Genomic DNA, 6558 nt, shown 5'->3' on the forward strand with positions numbered 1-6558 from the left:
ATGTACAATAACTAAATACGAGGCAAACAAATTAATAAATATTACATTCAGGATGTAAAGTGTGTGTTTTTTTCATAAGTAAAACGTGTGTCTTTTAAACGCATAAAATATAGATAAAATATATAAAATATAGCTAGATGATTTTTAATGTAAAAGTTTATTTAAAAAAAAATACTTCCACTTTTCTGACTACATAATTACTTTTTATCAAAAGAAGTTGGTACTAAATATAGAGATGGGGGTTTTCATGAGTATATTATTATAATAATATATCATAATATGTATTAATTAAAAAAAAAACAATAATAAAGGACATTAAATATGGCAGCCAAAATCCCCATTAATAATCACCACCAAGTAAAAATAAATCTCAATACCCAAAAAAACGAAATATATAAAATTTAAAGACAAATCAAAACATTTTACCCTTTTGTGTCAAAAAGTAAATATTGAATGCCTTAATCCACAGAATAAATGGGCCTAAGTAATTCTTACCACCTATTCTCTCATCACTTGTTATAAACACCCCACTGATGGCGCTAAAAACTAAACTTATTAAATTAAAATTTTTGGTTTAACTCATTTTACGTACTTAAATCTTATATTTAAATTAAATATTATCTTGCTATCAACTATTCTAATTTTCTAACTTAATAAAACTAAACCCAAAAATCCGGAATAAAGTTTTAAATACAAATAAATTTTAAGGCCGGACCTGTGCAACTTTCCACGAGTGGTTGTGACTCAGATCAGGCGTCTAACAAAATAGTACGTAGGCGCATGTGGTCAAATTTTACGAATCAAATGTATAAATTCTTAAAAAAATGCTTAAAACATTTATTTATTTAATGAAATGATTAAATATCGCTTAGAATATTATTTTTTGACTCATTCCACATAAAATTTTGCGATTTAAACATGCATGTCATGTGACAATACAAGCAAAACCGGCGCACGGCACATTCGCGGCACATCAAAAATTCTAATAGATCTCTGAACTGAACTATAATACCATACTTACAGTTTGCAGTATTAAATTTAGATTATATTGTATTTTTTTATCATTTTTAATATTTTTTTATCATGCAGCAAAATATTTACTTGAGTGTAAAAAGTCAAGTAAAAACTATTATTAGATTTGAAACTGTTACCTAATAAAAATGTATCATATTTATTACCTAAAAAAATTTAAAAATGTTGGGGGTGCCAACTTAGCATTACTTATCTGATATGCTTCAACATTAATAGTGTTTTGTGTCAGCCTTTTAAATTAATGGTGTACAAGACAAAAATTAAACGTTGTAAAGTACCATCCAACATGAATTTTTTTATTTCCCTGAATAAGCCTCTAGTTTGTGCCACTATGTATAAAGAATTTTATTAAAACATTTTTGTTTGTTTGAAGATTTTGTTTGATAATTTTTTTTTTAGATATTTTTAGTCAGAATTCTTAGGAGATTTTTTGTCAGGAGTCCGAAGATATCTTCAATCAGGATCAGGATGTTAAACCTATTGATCAAAGTATTTAGGAAACTATACATATTGAATTAGATCAAAGTGAAGCAACACAAGTATAAATTAATTTTATGCAAACAATAAAAATATGTTTATTAATGTTAAAATTTAATTTGCATTAGGTATAAATGAAATATTATAACAACATAAATTTATATTCTGATATAATGTATTTTGACTTTTTAATTTATCTTGTTTATTAAATAATCAAATCTTCTAAATTAAATTTGCCTAACTGATTTTTGTATAATTTTGTAGCTTGGTTTAGAAAAACTTACAGAAACAGTTGAGGAAACACCCAAAAAAAGGATTAAAATAGATCTAAGGAATAGTAAAAACACAAACTCATGTAAGTTTGGGTTTAAATAAGGCTTTTGTGACAAATATTTTATAATAGGTATTTTTAGATATAAAGTCTGATATATCAATAGAAACTCCATCACTTTTGTTGTACCAACCATTACAAGGTAATGTTAAAAATCTGAATAATTTATCTTAGAATGTGACAAATTGTGTTTTCAGATAATTAATATGATAATTTAGTAGCTGCATCAAGCAAAAGAGGTAAGTTCAATTCAGAAATGTTTAATTCAAACTATTATTAAAACACTATTGATTTAAATCATACAGGTATTATTATTTACATATTGTATATTACTATTTATGTTTAAAAAAAATATCAATGATGTTTCTTTATTCCAGGCATAAGTACAGGGGAAAATAAAGAAAATCCGACACACCCTAAATGAAACCCCCAGTTATTAAAGAAGACTACATCAAAACCATTAAATGGTATAATGGTTTTAAAATTTCAAGTTTAATTATAAGAAAAGTAATTTTTCAGTAAAAAGAAAAAATCTGTTAACCAAATTAGAGGCTGCCGAAAAAGTCTCTATACTATCAGGGGCAAGAAAAGAATTATTAGAGGTGCAGACAAGTTATTTTAAGAAAGAGTTGGATTTTCAAGAAAGGGAACACAACCTAAAATTATTGAAAGCTGACCAAGAGCTAAAAAATGGTGCATGCAAGACGTTTTCAATTTAATTAGAGCTTAGTTATATGTTATCTTTGATCAGTATTACCAAAGAATTTGTTAATTTAGTTAGAAACAGTTGTTTGTGATAACAATGTTATGTTTATTATATTATTGTTGACTTATATAACACTTAATTAAGAATTTGTTGATTTAGGTCAAAGTTTATTTTGCAAGAAGTTTTCAATTTAATTAGATCTTAGTTATATGCTATCTTTCATCAGTATTACCAAAGAATTTGTTAATTTAGAAAGTTTTTTGTGATAACAATGTTATTAGGTTTTGGTTGACTTATATAACACTTAATTAAGAATTTGTTGATTTAGTTAAAAGTTTATTTTGTATGCATTAATTTAAGCTTATTACATTGTTTACTTGTTATAATTTTACATGTTGTCGACTGATGAACACCTGAATGGTCACCAATATTAATTTGGAAGCTTCCTGTAGTATAAAACCGCAAGCATAATAATAGTTGTTGCAGTGGAGTTAGAGCATCATTCCTAAAATAAAAAAATAATACATAAGTACCTACTAGTGTTGATTAAATAAAAATTGATTTGCAAAATTTAAACATAATTAGAGCTTCGGTCTAATAACAAGTGGACATATAACAAAGATAAATATTAGATATATTATATAACAGAGAATTTTACTCAAAATTTGGGTGGGGATGATTTCAAAAACTTGATGAAATAATAAATAAAATTAAAATTTTGTAATAAAAATTGGACTTATTGAACAACTTTGCAAGCATATAGTTTAATAAGAGCAATATTTTCAAAACAATTACTCATGGTGTCTATTTGAAACTTATAAGCCTATAGAGGTTGTAAGAAGATTTTGGGAGTTGACTCAGGACTCAGCTTAAAGTTGTTAAAAGGCAAATTATCATTATATAGTATCAATACTTACATTTCAGTTTGATTTTTAATAAGTTCCTCAACTTCAGGCGACAAGCGGTAAACCACTTTTTTGGACAATCTAAATCGGTTTCGGAAATCTACATCATCCCAGTAATTAAGATGGTCTATTCTCTCCTGTATAAAACGTGGTCGTCAATAAATAATGTTTATAAAATCTTCTAATTCTTCCTCATCAGACTCATCTGATAGCACATCCAAATGAAAAAATTGGTTATTAACAAGATTGTTATTCATTTTCACAAAATACTTATACAGGTTAAGAACAAAATTTAGAATATTATACAAAAACTTCTATAAAACTATGCAAGCTCCAACTCTTTGAAAAATTAAATTTGAGGTTATAAATCTCCTGGTAAACCTTTTATATGCTGCTTTTTCCTGTTGTTAATTTATTCTACTGGTAAGCAAGAATTATCCCGCTGGTAAGACAAATAAGAAGTTCTTAATTCAATTTTTAATGTTACCAGCAGGATAACTTTTTCAGACACTTTACCAGCCGGTCCATAATTTGGCCTTAAGTCCTTTTAATTTATTATCAATTTCTAAATTGATTGTTGAATAAGTTTCCATTTTTTCAGCATTAAGTTCCTGATGGTACTGCGTACTTTTTTCTATATTTCTTTTTAAATAATTAGTGTTTTAGGCCTGATCAATAAATATGTAATAACTAATTAATTTAAATTAGAAAATTTCAAAAAAAAGTTACCAATGCCAAACTGTAGTAAATAGGGACTATTTTTGATCCAAAGGCGCACCTTTAGTGATCAGGTAACGGAACATTGTTTATAATAACGTAAAATGCAATTAATTAAAAAATGTAAAGCACAAAATAAGAAAAGTATTTAGACCAAAACAGATGAGCGACTTTCGTCGACTCGACCATCGAGACGATAGGAGGAAAAAATTGATGATTTTCAAAGGCCGATTTCTCAAAAATTTTCAATTTAACACCCTGTACTTTTTAATTTCACATGAAAGCCTGTTAAATCCCCTTTCCGAAAATGTATAAATTATCTTAAATTCATGATTTTTTTTACAGAGCCAATTTTAGTAAATGACACCTTTTTGAAAATGTTCCTAGAATACATATTCGGTGATTGATGAACATTTTCTGGTAATTGCCTATGTATCGCCTTAGCATGATCATAATTAAATAATTTGCGCTATTGCCATGTCTATAAAAAGTATTTATTCTATGTATTAAATTACAACTATTTACAACAATTTTAACAACAAACAATTGAAGAAATTAATTTTAATTTATAACTAATAAATTAGCTGCTGAATATGACCCCCATTTTGCTCGGAACACAAATGTAGACGGAGAAATAAGTTGCCGAAGGCGTTTTGTAGCATTCGCGGTGTAATTTGGTTGAAAAAGTTTACTATGTTGTTGCGCAGTTCATCCAAATTTCTTGGGGTTGGATTGTAGCAACGGTCTTTTACATATCCCCATAAGGAATGGTTAGATCGGGAGAATAAGGTGCCCACTAGATTAGACCTGCTCGCCCTATCCATCTGTTTCCAAAAAGTAATATCTAAGGAATCCCTTGCCACCCTGGAGAAGTGTGGTGGTGCACCGTCTTGCTGGAAGTAGACCGTGTCTAAAATTCCATCCTGCTGAAGTTAAGGATAAAAAAATGTTTCCAACATATCGGTGTAATTGTTTTCATTCACTGTTGCTTCTTGAAAAAAAAATGGCCCATAAATTTTAGATTTCGATACTGCACACCAAACGTTCAGCTTAGGAGAATCTCTTTCAAATTCGTTATACACTAGAGGATTTTCATCTCCCCAAATTCGGCAGTTATGCTTATTTACTAGACCACTGATGTGAAATGTTGCCTCATCAGACATTATTAAATTGGTATCCGGCTCATTTCTAAAAAGATCTAGTAGTGTTTCGCACATTAAATATCTTTTTTCAAGGGCGCGATTTTCTATTTTTTGGAAAGTTTGAATTTTGTAGGGCTTAAACTTAATTATTTTTAGAATTTTATGTACTTTACTTTTTGACATATTTGTCGTTTGAGCTATCTTCCTAATAGATATTTGATTATTGTTTAAGGACGACACTTCTTTTACCAGAAAAATATCATCCAACAGATTATCTTGTGCATTTAGGTTTGTTCTAACTTTTCTTTTAACTGTTCCCTCCTGGGAAAATTTTCGTACCCAGTGAAGTATAGAATTGCGTGAAGGTGGAGCCCTTTCAAAAATCAGCCTAAATCTTCTTCTCGTCTGCGTAACTGATTTGCATTCACTAAATAATAACACGCAACGTGCCTTTTCCCGGGTAGTAAACATATTTAAACCTTTCAAAATCTTAAAAAAATGCAAAAATACATCTAGAAATCAAATTATTGGGACTGCCCAACGAATGACGTTAAAAAGATTTGATAGTAGTTGAAGCCCACAAAACAAATTGTGCAACTCACAGCCTCGTTGACAAGCTACAATTGTTATTGTTGTCACTTGATACCAAGAATGTTATTTAATAGGTATTTATTGTAGGAAAATTTTCAAAATGGTGTCATTTACTAAAATTGGCTCTGTAAAAAAAAATAATGAATTTAAGACAATTTATACATTTTCGGAAAGGGGATTTAACAGGCTTTCATGTGAAATTAAAAAGTACAGGGTGATACATCTAAAATCTTTGAGAAATCGACCTTTTCAAAATCATCAATGTTTTCCTCCTATTTCAGGTAAAGTTAAAAACTTGGCAACACTGTCAAAAAAAAACCTTAAAAATATTGATGAAGTTCTGTGAAAATCGCACATTGTTGTCATTTTCCGTTCTCGACTTACAAGCAGTTAAAATGTGTCACGTTATAGATGGACACCCTGTATAACTTAAACCTAAAATATATGCAAGCACATTTATTGAATATTATAAATACCATTGTAACTGATTTAAAAGCCTTATTTTCTCTTGAATTTTTAATTTTAGTATGATAATTTTTGAATTTAATAATTTTTAGTTATAACATAATTTCTACTTTAAACGATTTATCTTAATGTCTGATACTGACGATTCTGACGTCTCATTACAAGAAATAGTTAAAAAATATAAATCAGCAA

At 28.4% G+C, this 6558-nt stretch overlaps 1 long non-coding RNA gene across 2 annotated transcripts; it reads left to right on the forward strand.

Annotated features, from left to right (window-relative positions):
* The first annotated feature begins 320 nt into the window (after window positions 1-320).
* On the forward strand, window positions 321-2745 carry LOC126740119 (uncharacterized). 2 transcript variants are annotated; one of them, XR_007661803.1, is made up of 6 exons: window positions 321-1571; window positions 1774-1864; window positions 1923-1982; window positions 2038-2079; window positions 2218-2307; window positions 2360-2745. It is a non-coding gene; the product is annotated as an uncharacterized LOC126740119 (long non-coding RNA). The 2 variants fall into 2 exon arrangements; XR_007661801.1 differs by having other exon boundaries at window positions 321-1864.
* Window positions 2746-6558: the final 3813 nt, after the last annotated feature.

This window comes from Anthonomus grandis, chromosome 1 (genome assembly GCF_022605725.1).
Source record: "Anthonomus grandis grandis chromosome 1, icAntGran1.3, whole genome shotgun sequence".
NCBI classification, from domain to species: Eukaryota; Metazoa; Arthropoda; class Insecta; order Coleoptera; family Curculionidae; genus Anthonomus; species Anthonomus grandis.